General features: G+C 47.7%; 1 long non-coding RNA gene across 1 annotated transcript; it reads right to left on the minus strand.

Moving 5' to 3' along the window:
• Positions 1 to 10,258: 10,258 nt before the first annotated feature.
• Positions 10,259 to 13,866, minus strand: LOC116970376. Its single transcript, XR_004411124.1, has 3 exons — positions 13,774 to 13,866; positions 11,837 to 11,918; positions 10,259 to 10,381 (listed from the first exon to the last, which is right to left on the minus strand). It is a non-coding gene; the product is annotated as an uncharacterized LOC116970376 (long non-coding RNA).
• Between the last annotated feature and the right edge of the window lie 1,491 nt (positions 13,867 to 15,357).

Genomic DNA, 15,357 nt, shown 5'->3' on the forward strand with positions numbered 1-15,357 from the left:
TTTTAATGTTTTTAGTTTAATTTAAAGATACAGCGTGGAATAAGGCCCTTCGGCCCACCGAGTCCACGCCGACCACCGATCACCCGTACACTAGTTCTATCCCACACATTAGCGGAGTAATTCAAGTCAAGAATGTTTTATTCTCTCACGTCCCAGTTAGAATAATGAAATCCTTACTTGCAGCAACACAACAGAATATGTAAACATAGTACTCTGTAAACAATGTTATAAAATAGAAAACAAAACGATGACTATTTATATATGAATATATAGCTATATAAATATATATATATGTGTGTGTGTGTGTATAATATATATACCCACACACACGCACACACACACACACACACACACACAAACACAGACACACACACACACACGCACGCACGCACCCACGCACCACGCACCCACGCACCACGCACCCACGCACATACGCACACACGCACACACGCACGCACACACACACACACACACACACACACACACACAAACACACACACGCACACACGCACACACGCACACACACACACACACACACACACACACACACGCACACACACACACACAATTTCCCTTCTCAGATTAATAAATTTCTATCGTATAGTATGGTGTGAGTAAGAAGGAACCGCAGATGCCGGTTTAAACTGAAGATAGACACGAAAAGCTAGAGTAACTCAACAGGTCAGACAGAATCGCTGTACAAAAGGAAAATATTACGTTTTGGGTTGGGTCTGAAATAGGTTCCTGCACATCTTTGAAATGTGGAAGGAAACAAGAGCACCCGGAGAAAACCCATGAGATCAAATGGAAAAGGAGCAAACTCCATACAGACAGCACCTATATTCGGGATCAATTCCGGGTCTCTGGCACTTTTAGGCAGCGGATGCCTGCCTAGTCAGCTTGGACCAGGAGAGGGCCTTCGACAGGATATCGCACACATACATGAGGGACGTGCTCTCCAAAATGGGCTTTGGAGAGGGAATCAGGGATTGGATCCAAGTGCTCTACACTTATATCTGTAGCGCAGTCCAAATCAATGGGTGGGAATCAGACATCTTCCCCGTCAGGTCTGTAGTCAGACAGGGTTGGCCTCTCTCCCATCTTATTCATCTGCTATATTGAACCTATTGCCGAGTCCATCAGGAAGGACGCGAGCATAAGAGGAGTGAGTGACATTGCCAGGCAGTGGGATCACTCGGGTCGAATCCTCCCTGTACATGGACGATGTCGCCGTCTTCTGCTTGGATCCAGGGTCGGTCCGCAGATTGATCAGCATCTGCGACCAGTTTGAGTCGGCCACGGGAGCCAGGGTGAACCGCAGGAAGAGCGAGGCCTTGCTCTTTAGCAGCTGGCCCGACCGATCTTCCGTCCCCTTCACCATCAAGCCTGACTTCTTGAAGGTGCTGGGGATCTGGTTCGGAGGGGCTGAAGCGTGTGACAAGAATTGGCTGGAGCGGGTGGCCAAGGTGGGGAAGAAACTGGAGCTGTGGAAGCAACGCTCCCTCTCCATAACCGGGAAAGAACTTGGTCATCAGGTGTGAGGTGCTCTCGGGTCTGCTGTACTTGGCACAAGTGTGGCCTGTCCCTCCCTCCTACGCCACGGGGATCACCCGGGCCGTCTTCCAGTTCATCTGGGGGTCGAGGATTGACTGGGTGCGATGGGCCACAAAGCACAAGTCTGCAGACAACAGGGGTAAAAGTGTGCCCAATGTCGCCCTCACCATGATGCCCACCTTTATGTGTGGCTGCATCAGGCGGTGCGTAGAGCGGTGGCACGTGGGCACCAAGTTTCACCACCTGCTGAGGTTCTACCTGCCCCTGGTGTTGCGAAGGATGGGCCTGGCGCAGATGCCACGCAATGTACCAGTCAGCTGCACATCTATCGTTCATGGAAAGGTTCTTCTGGACCAACACCTTTGACCACATGTCCATCGAGCAGTGGTCAGCACGGAACGTCCTGCAGGCACTGCAGGGAAATGACCATGGATCCTGTGACGTGGTTCCCAGAGCAGACTGCCCAGCTTGTCTGGCGAAATGCCTCATCGCCAGAAATAACCAACAAGCACCAAGACCTGGCTTGGCTGGCGGTGAGGGGTGCCCTCCCAGTCAAAGCATTCCTGCACCGTTGGAACCTCACTAGCCGCGCACACTGCCATCGGGACGGCTGCTATGGAGATGAGACAGTTGTCCACCTCTTTGCAGTGTGTGGATTTGCAAAGACAGCCTGGAGAGGTTTGCAAGGGTCCCACTCACAGTTCATTCCAAACAGCTCAGTCACAGAGGACTCTGTGATTTACGGACTGTTCCCAGGGACGCATTCAGAGACTGACATCGAGTGCTGCTGGAAGGTCATCATCTCGGTGAAAGATGCTCTTTGGTCTGCCCGAGCTTTGTTGACCTCCCAGCGGAGCGAGATGTCTGTCGGGGGATGTTGCCGACTGGCCCACTGCAGACTGCAGGACTACTTGCTGAGGGACGCACTGAAGCTTGGTGCAGACATCGCCAAGGGTGGGGGCGGGGGGGGTCCCTCTATGCATGGATTCTCCCCCTCTACATCGGGGACCTGGGGTGGAGGGTATTAGAAACATAGAAAATAGGTGCAGGAGTAGGCCATTCGGCCCTTCGAGCCTGCATCGTCATTCAATATGATCATGGCTGATCATCCAACTCAGTATCCTGTACCTGCCTTCTCTCCATACCCCCTGATCCCTTTAGCCACAAGGGCCACATCTAACTCCCTCTTAAATATAACCAATGAACTGGCCTCAACTACATTCTGTGGCAGAGAATTCCAGAGATTCACCACTCTCTGTGTGAAAAATGTGTTTCTCATCTCGGTCCTAAAAGATTTCCCCCTGATCCTTAAACTGTGACCCCTTGTTCTGGACTTCCCCAACATCGGGAACAATCTTCCTGCATCTAGCCTGTCCCACCCCTTAAGAATTTTGTAAGTTTCTATAAGAACCCCCCTCAATCTTCTAAATTCTAGCGAGTACAAGCCAAGTCTATCTAGTCTTTCTTCATATGAAAGTCCTGACATCCCATGAATCAGTCTGGTGAACCTTCTCTGTACGCCCTGTATGGCAAGAATGCCCTTCCTCGGATTAGGAGACCAAAACTGTACGCAATACTCCAGGTGTGGTCTCACCAATACCATGTACAACTGCAGTAGAACCACCCTGCTTCTATACTCAAATCCTTTTGCTATTAATGCGAACATACCATTCGCTTTCTTCACTGCCTGCTTCACCTGCATGCTTACTTTCAATGACTGGTGCACCATGACACCCAGATCTCGTTGCATCTCCCCTTTTCCTAATCGGCCACCATTCAGATAATAGTCCACTTTCCTGTTTTTGCCACCAAAGTAGATAACCTCACATTTATCCACATTATACTGCATCTGCCATGCATTTGCCCACCCACCCAGCCTATCCAAGTCACCTTGCAGCCTCCTAGCATCCTCCTCACTACTAACACTGCCCCCCAGCTTCGTGTCATCCGCAAACTTGGACATGTTGCATTCAATTCCCTCGTCCAAATCATTAATATATATTGTAAATAGCTGGGGTCCCAGCACTGAGCCTTGCGGTACCCCACTAGTCACTGCCTGCCATTTTGAAAAGGACCTGTTTACTCCTACTCTTTGCTTCCTGTCTGCCAGCCAGTTCTCTATCCACATCAATACTGAACCCCCAATACCGTGTGCTTTAAGTTTGTAAACTAATCTCTTATGTGGGACCTTGTCGAAAGCCTTCTGAAAGTCCAGATATAACACAACCACTGGTTCTCCCTTATTCACTCTACAAGTTACATCCTCGAAAAATTCTATAAGATTTGTCAGACATGATTTACCTTTCATAAATCCATGCTGACTTTGTCCAATGATTTCACCACTTTCCAAATGTGCTGCTATCCCATCTTTAATAACTGACTCTAGCAGTTTCCCCACTACCGATGTTAGACTAACTGGTCTGTAATGCCCTGTTTTATCTTCCCTCCCTTTTTAAAAAATGGGGTTACATTAGCTACCCTCCAATCCTCAGGAACTACTCCAGAATCTAAAGAGTTTTGAAAAATTATCACTAAAACATCCACTATTTCTGGGGCTACTTCCTTTAGTACTCTGGGATGCAGCCAATCTGGCCCTGGGGCTTTATTGGCCTTTCATCCATTCATTTTATCTAACACTTAATTTCCCGGCTAACCTGGATTTCACTCAGTTCCTCCATCTCATTTGACCCCCGGTCCCCTACAATTTCCAGCAGATTATTTAAGTCTTCCTTAGTGAAGACAGAACCAAAGTAGTTATTCAATTGGTCTGCCATGTCCTTGTTCCCCATGATCAATTCACCTGTTTCTGACTGCAAGGGACCAACATTTGTTTTAACTAATCTTTTTCTCTTCACATATGTACAAAACCTTTTTCAGTCAGTTTTTATGTTCCCTGCCAGTTTTCTTTCATAATCTATTTTCCCTTTCCGAATTAAGCCCTTTGTCCTCCTCTGCTGGACTCTGTTGCACGCATTTCTAATTTCCTGTCTGATGCCATCCCCAACTTCACTACTACTGTTAGGTGGCCTGTACACAACTCCCACTAGCGTTTTCTGCCCCTTAGTGTTTCGCAGCTCTACCCATATCGATTCCACATCCTCCAAGCTAATATCCTTCCTTTCTGTTGCGTTAATCTCCTCTCTAACCAGCAACGCTACCCCACCTCCTTTTCCTTTCTGTCTATCCCTCCTGAATATTGGATATCCCTGGATGTTCACCTCCCAGCCTTGGTCACCCTGGAGCCATGTCTCCGTGATCCCAACTATATCATAATCATTAATAGCTATCTGCACATTCAACTCATCCACCTTATTACGAATTATCTTTTTCTTCTTTCACCCCTAAATGTTGGGTCTGAGTGCTTCCCTTCTCTGCCTCCGGCCTCACACACTGTCTACTAGCTTTCTCTATTTCAGTCCTTCCCCCCAACCGTTCTAGTTTAAAGTCTCCCCAGTAGCCTTTGCAAATCTCTCCGCCAGGGTATTGGTCCCCCTCGGGTTCAAGTGCAACCCGTCCCATTTGTACAGGTCACACCTTCCCCAAAGGAGGACGCAATTGATCCAGAAACTTGAATTCCTGCCCTCTGTACCTCAGCCACGCATTTATCCTCCACCTCGCTCCATTCCTACTCTCACTGTCGCGTGGCACAGGCAGTAATCCTGAGATTGTTACCTTTGGGGTCCTTCTCCTTAACTCTCCTCCTAACTCCCTAAATTCTCCTTTCACGATCTCTTCTCTTTTTTTACCTATGTCATTGGTACCTATATACCTATATGGTACCTGGTATAAATGCAGGAATAGCAAGATGGATTCAACAGTGGCTGAATAGGAGAAGCCAGAGGGTAATGGTGGATGGCTGTTTGTCGGGTTGGAGGCAGGTGACTAGTGGGGTGCCTCAGGGATCTGTGTTGGGTCCTTTGTTGTTTGTCATGTACATCAATGATCTGGATGAAGGGGTGGTAAATTGGATTAGTAAGTATGCAGATGATACCAAGATAGGGGGTGTTGTGGATAATGAAGAGGATTTCCAAAGTCTACAGAGTGATTTAGGCCATTTGGAAAAATGGGCTGAAAGATGGCAGATGGAGTTTAATGCTGATAAATGTGAGGTGTTGCACCTTGGCAGGACAAATCAAAATAGGACGTACATGGTAAATGGTAGGGAATTGAAGAATACATTTGAACAGAGGGATCTGGGAATAACCGTGCATAGTTCCTTGAAGGTGGAATCTCATATAGATAGGGTGGTAAAGATTAGATTAGATTAGATTAGATTCGATTCGATTTATTGTCATTCAGACCTTTCGGTCTGAACGAAATTTTGTTTCCCTGCAGTCATACATACAATTTAAAAAATGACAAAAACACACAATCAACACAAATTTAACATCCACCACAGTGAGTTCCCCAAACACCTCCTCACTGTGGTGGAAGGCGAAAATCTTAAAGTATCTGTCTCTTCCCTCTTTGTTCTCCCTCTGCGCCGAGGCGACGGTTCAAACTCCGCGGGTGGTCGCTGCCTCCGCAACAGCTCCAGGGCCGAGTCGGGTCTCCGCTGCTGCTGCTGCCGCCGCCACAGCTTCTGTGCCGAGCCGGGTCACCGCTGCTGCTGCTGCCGCCGTCACAGCTTCGGGGCCGAGTCAGGTCTCCGCTGCCGCCGCCGCTACAGCTTCGGTGCCGAGCCGGGTCTCCGCCGATGCTGCCGCCGCCGCTACAGCTTCGGTGCCGAGCCGGGTCCCCGCTGCTGCTGCTGCCGCTGCTACAGACCGATGCCGCCAGCTCCGCCATTAGGCCTCGGCGCAGACGGAGACGGGGAATACGACCGAAGAAAAAGTCGCATCCCCCGAAGGAAGAGACCAAAGCATGTTTCTCCCACCCACACACATACACAACTTAATAAAACAAAATTAACTAAAACATGACAAAGAACAAAACGAAAGAAAAAAAACAGACGGACTGCAGGTGGGCCGCAGCTGTTAAGCCAGCGCCGCCATCGCTTTTGGTATGCTAGCCTTTATAAATCAGAGCATTGAGTATAGAAGCTGGGATGTAATGTGAAATGTTAAAATTGTACAAGGCATTGGTGAGACCAAATCTGGAGTATGGTGTACAATTTTGGTCGCCCAATTATAGGAAGGATATCAACAAAATAGAGAGAGTACAGAGGAGATTTACTAGAATATTGCCTGGGTTTCAACAACTAAGTTACAGAGATAGGTTGAATAAGTTAGGTCTTTATTCTCTGGAGCGCAGAAGGTTAAGGGGGGACTTGATAGAGGTCTTTAAAACGATGAGAGGGATAGACAGAGTTGATGTGGACAAGCTTTTCCCTTTGAGAATAGGGAAGATTCAAACAAGAGGACATGACTTCAGAATTAAGGGACAGAAGTTTAGGGGGTACATGAAGGGGGAACTTCTTTACTCAGAGAGTGGTAGCTGTGTGGAATGAGCTTCCAGTGGAAGTGGTGGAGGCAGGTTCGTTGGTGTCATTTAATAATAAATTGGATAGGCATATGGATGAGAAGGGAATGGAGGGTTATGGTATGAGTGCAGGCAGGTGGGACTAAGGGAAAAAAGTTGTTCGGCACGGACTTGTAGGGCCGAGATGGCCTGTTTCCGTGCTGAAATTGTTATATGGTTATATGGTTATATGTACCACGACCTCGGGTACCACGACCTCGGGCTCCTCTCCCTCCCATTTCAGGATATCTTGGACACGTTCAGACACATCCCAGACCCTGGCACCAGGGAGGCAAACTACCATCTGGGTCTCCTGACTGCGTCCACAGAATAACCTATCTGACCCCCTAGATTGGGGGTCAGATAGGTCCCCTATTACTACTGCCCTCCTCTTCTTTTCCCTACCCCTCTGAGCAACAGGGCCGGTCTCTGTCGCTATTGCACCGAGGAGTCCCTTGCAACCTGTTTCTCTCGCGGTTCACAGAATCGCCAGCCGCCTGCCACTTTTGTGGGCTGGAAGAGTCTGTGTACCACGTGTATATGGAGTGTGTGAGGCTGCAGCCACTGTTTGAATATCTAAAGGGGTTGCTCCTTGCCTTCTGGCTGGATTTGTCACCCACCATCCTCATCTTTGGACACCCTGTGCGTAAGGAAGAGGGTAGGGCTGAAGATGTCCTGGTTGGGTAGCAACTGGGCCTGGCCAAGCTGGCCATCCGCGAGTCACGGTGCCAGGCAGAAGAGGGCTCTGTCCTAGCCGGCTGCCTGCCCCTTTTCCGGGGATACGTCCGTGCCCGGATGGTGTTAGAGAGGGACTACGCGCTGTCCACGGGCACCCTGGTGGATTTCCGGGACCACTGCACACCGCGGGGGGTTGAATGCATCCTTGACAAGGAGTGTAACATAGTTGTATAGTAGTTTATTTAGTATATTTGTTGGTCTTGTATTATGGTGGTGGGTTCTCTTTTGTTTTATTGTATTGTAAATATTATTTACAATTTGTTGATAATAATAAAAGGCATGGTGGGGGAGGACCACAGTCTAGGGTCCTTCCGCTGCTGGACATGGGGGGCACGGTATGGTGGAGACACCCCTCAAAAACAGGAGAAGTGATTCCACGCCATGAGTGTCAAGGGTGGGGGATAGGTTTGTGTAATTTGTGTAATTTGTGTAAACATTATTGAATGTATGTATCGCCTCCGAGAATGTTGGATGGAGTCATGTATGGATCATGTATTGGGTATATTTATTTCTCAAATAAAGTATATTTTGAAATTTTTAAAAAGGAAGCTTTAGAAAGGACACAATCTTGACTTTTACAAGATATTCAGATGGGAATGTAATAGGAAGGCTTTAGTTTAGTTTAGAGATACAGTGCGGAAACATAGAACATAGGTGCAGATGTAGGCTATTTGGCCCTTTGAGCCAGCACCGCCATTCAATATGATCACGGCTGATCATCCAATATCAGTACCTCGTTCCTGCTTTCTTCCCATATTCCTTAATTCCGTTAGCCCAAACAGCTAAATCTAACTCTTGAAAACATCCAGTGAATTGGCCTCCACTGCCTTCTGTGGCAGAGAATTCCCAGATTCACAACTCTCTGCGTGAAATCGATTTTCTTCATCTGTCCCAAATGGCCTACCCCTTATTCTTAAACTGTGACCCCTGGTTCTGGACTCCCCCCAACATCAGGAACATTCTTCCTGCATCGAGCCTGTCCAATCCCTTAAGGATTTTATATGTTTTATAAAATCTCCTCTCATCCTTCTAAATTCCAGTGAATACAAGCCCAGTCGATCCATTCTTTCATCATACGTCAGGCCCGCGGGAATTAATCTGGTGAACGTACGCTGCACTCCCTCAATAGCAAGAATGTCTTTCCTCAAATTAGGAGACCAAAAATCTAATAAAAGAGATGTTTAAAACATAATTCTGAGACATGTGACTGTAATGGTTCAGCATTTTAATCTCTTTGTTTACAAATGCAACAAATCCAAATCCTCTGCAGAAAACATGTAATGATATAAAAATAGTATCAGGATGAATCTTACACCTGCTCCACTATTCGATGACCATGACTGATTAGTTATAGTTTAGTGTAGTTTAGAGACACAGCACGGAAACAGGACCTTCGGCCCTAACAAGTCAGCGCCGACCAGTGATCCCCGCACACTACAAACACCATGGACAATATACATTTACTGCAAGCCAATTATCCAACAAACCTGCCCGTCTTTGTAGTGTGGGAGGAAACTGAAGATCCCAGAGAAAACTCACGCAGGTCATGGGGAAAACATACAAACTCCGTACAAACAGCACCCGTGGTCAGGTTCGAACCCGGGTCTCTGGCGCTGTGAGGCAGCAACTCTACCTCTGCGCCACCTGCAGCCTTTGTCAGATTTTCATTATTATTATTACTGACCAATGCCACACAGAGAGCTGCTTGCTATGAAACTTGTTATAGAACATGGCGCTACAAGAGCAAGAGGGGGTTTCAGAGTTTCAGAATAGCATTAGCAAAAACCCCACAGGATTTTCACAAACTAATGGTCTTCATTTAATAGCTACGAGTCTATATTGTAACTGCTGGTAAAGACTGTATGTTTAACAGATTATCATTTGTCCAGTGTCAATAGAAGCAATTATTGTCAATGTCAATAGATACCCACGGAACAGTCTGTGTTCTAATGAAACGAAGGCTTTTTTAAAGAGATACAGCACGGAAACAGGCCTTTCGGCCCACCGAGTCCGCACCGACCATCGATCATCCGTTCACACACTAGTTACATAGAAACATAGAAAATAGGTGCAGGAGGAGGCTATTCGGCCCTTCGAGCCAGCACCGCCATTCATTGTGATCATGCCTGCCTTCTCCCTATATCCCTTGATTCCACTATCCCCTAGAGCTCTATCTAACTCTCACTTAAATCTCTTAAATGAGGTCTAAGTATAGTTTAGAGATACAGTATGGAAACAGGCCCTTTAGCCCACCGAGTCCGCACTGATCATCCGTTCACACACTAGTTATCCCAATATCTCATCTACAGAGGATTAATTAATCTATGAATCCCAAGGTAGTTAAGGCTGGTGTAGAGCTCCCCATCGCCGCTCCCTCCTCACTGCCCCTCCCACAGCACGGCGCTACCTCCTCACGCCCCTCCCTCTCTCCTCCCTCCTATCCCTTCCTCTGCTTGGACTGGAACCAGAGCTCAGCGTATTCCACCCCCTCGCCCCTGTGCCCGGTGTCCGCGCTGCTCGGCAGCTCCCACAGGCTGGTGTACACGGCCGCTTGCTCTTCCCCCTCTCCCGATTCCCCTCCTCCTTTCAGCTCCTCTGGGGCCGGCCCGTCCTCTCCACTCCCCGCGCTCTGGAAGGAAAGGGAAGCAGACGAGCAGTTGTGGGTTTAGTACAGAGCAGTGCGCGGAGTGGCCCGGCATTTAATACCATCAGCGACAAGGTTCACAACTCCTGAACTCACATAGACCCAGGTTCAGCCATGTTGATTATGTTCTCCTCTCACACACACACACACACACTCTCTCTCTCTCTCTCTCTCTCTCTCTCTCTCTCTCTCCCTCTATGTCTGTCTCTCTCTCTGTCTCTCTCTCTGTCTCTCTCTCTCCCTCCTATCTCTCTCTCTCTCTCTCTCTCTCTCTCTCTCCCACTCTCCCAATCTCACACGTAAAGATCAGGATCTTTGCTCACACGTAGTTAGAGAAATCAATATTCATTCCCCGGTTGCTGAATACTTTAATTCTCCTTCCCATTCCCACAGACATTTCTGTCCTCGGTCGCCTCCGTTGTCAGAGAGGATAAACGCAAATTGGAGGAACAGCATCTCATATTTCGCTTGGGCAGCTTACATCCCAGGGGTATGAACATTGACTTCTCTCACTTGAGGTAGCCCAGTATTCCCTCTCTCTCTATCCCTCCCCCACCCGTCGCACTAGCCTCTCGTTTTCACCCAACAAACCGCTAACAATCAGCCTGAAGACGGGTTTCGGCCCAAAACGTTGCCTATTTCCTTCGCTCCATAGATGCTGCCGCACCCGCTGAGTTTCTCCAGCACTTTTGTCTAAACCGCTAACAATGCCCTGTTTCCATTATCATCGTTATTTTGTTTGCATATCTTTCATTCATCGTCTTTATCTCTTCACATCATCATCTATATAGAGTCATAGAGTGATACAGTTTGGAAACAGGCCCTTCGGCCCAACTTGCCCACACCGGCCTACATGACCATTCTACACTAGTCCCACCTGCCTGCGCTTGGTCCATACCCCTCCAAACCTGTCATGTCCATGTACCTTTCTAACTGTATCTTAAACTCTGGGATAGCCCAGCCTCAACTATCTCCTCCGGCAGCTCGTTCCATACACCCATCATCTTTGTGTGAAAAACTATCCCTTCGGATTTTTTTCACTTCACCTTGAACCTATGTCTTCTGGTCCTCGATTCCCCTACTCTGGGCAAGAGACTGTGTGCATCTACCCGATCTATTCCTCTCATGATTTTGTACACCTCTATAAGATCACCCCTCATCCCCCTGCGTTCCAAGGAATAGAGACTCAGCCTGCTCACCCTCTCCCTGTAGATCAGGCCCCTCGAGTCCTGGCAACATCCTTGTAAATCTTTTATGAACCCATTCAAGCTCTCTTTCCCTTTCCCTTTCCCGTGACTTTGAGTCTGAGGAACGGTCTGGACCCGAAACCTCGCCTGTTCCTTCTCTCCAGAGATGCTGCCTGTCCCGCTGAGATACTCCAGCATTTTGTGCCCACTTTTGTATCATCTGTGGTTGAGATTAAATGCAGAGTTCCACTACCTGATTGGTGGCAGAGTGGGGGCAGTAGATCACATTGGTGTCTTGGTTTCCTGAAGCCTTCTCCATTGTCACATCTTCCCTCCTGGAGTAACAGACGATCACATCAAGTTTACAGCACATCTGCACATCAACAAAGTCCAAGTACAAAGTTGCAGTTGTATTAGACGTTGGTGATAAGCTCATGAGGTCATTACTGATGGGAGCAGAATTAAACCATTCGGCCCATCAAGAATACTCTGCCATTCAATCATGGCCGATCTGCCTCTCCCTCCTCAACCCATTCTCCTGCCCTTTTCCCGTTACCACTGACGCCCATACTAATCAAGAACCTATCTCTCTCTGCCTTGAACATATAACGGTGCAGAGAAGATTTACGTGAATGTTGCCAGGTCTCGAGGGCCTGACCTACAGGGAGAGATTGAGTGGGCTGGGTCACTATTCCTTGGAGCGCAGGAGGATGAGGGGTGATGCTATAGAGATGTTTAAAATCATGAGAGGAATAGATCGGGTAGACGCACAGAGCTTTTTGCCCAAAGTAGGGGAATCAAGCACCAGACGACAGGGATTTAAGGGGGGGGAGGGAGATTTAATAGGAACCTGAGGGTTAACATTTTCACACTAACGGTGGTGGGTGTGTGGAATGAGGTAAGTGTTAATTGAGGCATGGGCGTAATGTTTAAGAAACATTTATACAGGTACATGGATAGGACAGGTTTAGAGGGATATGGACCAAACGCAGGGAAGTGGGACTAGTGTGGATGGGGCATGTTAGCCGATATGGGAAAGTAGGACTGAAGGGCCTGTTTCCACACTGTGTGACTAGGACTCTTCAACTACAAACAGGGGCCATGCTGTTGATTTTTCAATTTTCATGTAACACTAGCATTCCTTGCCCCCCTCTCTCCACCCACCCCTCCCCCATCCTGGTCGTCCTCCTCAAACAACTGTTTGCATCCCTGTCTTTCACACCTTCCCCAGCCAACAATGGGCCATTGTGGGCTCCACCCTTCATAAGTTCAAGGAACAGAATTATGTCATTCGACCCATCAAGTCTACTCCGCCATTTAATCATGGCTGATCAATCTCTCCCTCCTAACCCCATTCTCCTGCCTTCTCCTCATAACGCTGATACCCGTACTGATCAATAACCTATCTCTCTCTGCCTTAAACATGTCAATTGACTTGATCTCCACAGCCATCTGTGGTAAATAATTCCACAGATTCACCACCCTCTGACTGAAGGAATTCCTCCTCCTTCCTAAAGCTACGTCCTTTAATTCAGAGGCTGTGGCCTCTGGTCCTAGACATTCCCACTAGTGGAAACATCCTCTCCACATCCACTCTATCCAGGCCATTCGCTATTCTTTAAATTTCAATTAGGTTCCACCTCATCCATCTAAACTCCAGCGAGTACAGGCCCAGTGCCGTCATATGTCATCATATGTTAACCCAATCATTCTCGTCAACCTCCTCTGGGCCCTCTCCAGAACCAGTACATCCTTCATCAGATATGAGGCCCATAACAGTTCACAATATTCCACAGGTCATTTGTTGCCGGCTCTGTTTCGTTCTGGCTTTCTCAACCTTTCAGTCTGAAGAATATCCCGACCCGAAATGTCACCTATGCATTAATCCCCAGAGATGCTGCCTGACCTGCTGAGTTATTCCAGCAATTTGTAGCTATGCATATTCTCCAGAGATGCTGACTGACCCGCTGAGATACTCCAGCACTTTGTACCTACCCATGTTCTACAGAGATGCTGTCTGACCCACTGAGTTACTCCAGCACTTTCTACCTATCCACGTTCTCCAGAGATGCTGCCTGACCTGATGAGGTACATGTTGTGTCTATGAACAGGAGATAGCCTGGCAGAAGCAGTCATAAGAAGCAGATGACAAAGGGATGGATTTGGAAATAAAAATGTATTTACACTTACCGCTGTATATACTTGTATATGAAGAATCCAGCTAGCTCAGCGATCAGTATTATCCCTGCTGTAAGCAAAACTGCGATCCAAATACTGAAGCTCTTACCTGTAAGAACAACCAGAGGTGTGTTTTCAGTTTTTACAGTTTAATTTATTGTCACGTGTACCGAGGTACAGTGAAAAGTTTTTGTTGCGTGCTAACCAGTCAGCAGAAAGGTAATACATGATTACAATCGAGCCGTCCACAGTTAACAGATACATGATAAAGGAATAACATTTAGTGCAAGGTAAAGCCAGCAAAGTACAATCAAAGATAGCACGAGGGTCTCCAATGAGGTAGATAGCAGTTCATGACTGCTCTCTAGTTGTGGTAGGATGATTCAGTTGCCTGATAACAGCTGGGAAGAAACTGTCCTTGAATCTGAAGGTGTGCGTTTTCACACCTATACCTTTTGCCCGATGGGAGAGGAGCGAAGAGGGAGTGGCCGGGGTGAGACTGGTCCTTGTTTATGCTGCTGGCCTTGTCGAGGCAGTGTGAGGTGTAGATGGAGTCGATGGTGGGCAGGTTGGTTTGTGTGATGGTCTGGGCTGCGTCCACAACTTTCTGCATTTTTCTGTGGTTAGCATGCAACAAAAGCTTTTTACTGTACATCGGTACACGTGACAATAAACTAAACTGAACTAAACTAACCACAGATACACCTTGAATCATCCTACCTCAACCAGAGAGCAGTGCTGAACTATCTACCTCATCTTTGACTGGACTTTGCTGGCTTTACCTTGCACTAAACATTATTCCCTTATCATGTGTCTAAACACCGTAAACAGCTTGATTGTAATCATGTATGGTCTTTACACTGACTGGTTAGCACGCAACACAAGCTTTTCACTGTACCTCGGCACACATGACAAACTAAACTGTAACGTGGTCTTATAGTGGTGTATAAAATCATGAGAGGATTAGATCGGGTAGATGCATAGAGTCTCTTGCCCTGCGCAGGGGAATCGAACACCAGAGGATGTAGATTTAAGGTGAGGGGGAAAAGATTTAATAGGAATCTGAGGGGTAACTTTTTCACGTGGGTGTATGGAACGTGCTGCCCGATGAGGTAGTTGAGGCAGGGACTACTCCAACATTTACGAAACAGTTAGACAGGCACATGGATAGGCCGGGTTTGGAGGGATATGGACCAAGCACAGGCAGGTGGGACTAGGGTAGATGGGGCATGTTGGCTGGTGTGGGCAAGTTGGACCGAAGGACCTGTTTCCACGCTGTATGACTCTATGGCTCTATTACTATGGCAGACACAAAATGCTGGAGTAACTCAGTGGGACATGCAACATCTCCGGAGAGAAGGAATGGGTGAAGGTTTGGGATGAGACCCTTCTTTAGACTGATCAGTCTGAAGAATGGTCCTGACCTGAAACGTCACCCATTTCGTCTCTCCAGAGATGCTGCCTGTCCCACTGAGTGACTCCAGCAGTTTGTGTCTACCTTCGATTTAAACCGAGGCATCTACAGTTCTTTCCTACACACTATGACCATGACTATGGCTCGATGACTTCCCTCCCCCAGAGATGTCCTCACCTTCC

Source organism: Amblyraja radiata, unplaced genomic scaffold (genome assembly GCF_010909765.2).
Source record: "Amblyraja radiata isolate CabotCenter1 unplaced genomic scaffold, sAmbRad1.1.pri scaffold_805_ctg1, whole genome shotgun sequence".
Classification (NCBI taxonomy): domain Eukaryota; kingdom Metazoa; phylum Chordata; class Chondrichthyes; order Rajiformes; family Rajidae; genus Amblyraja; species Amblyraja radiata.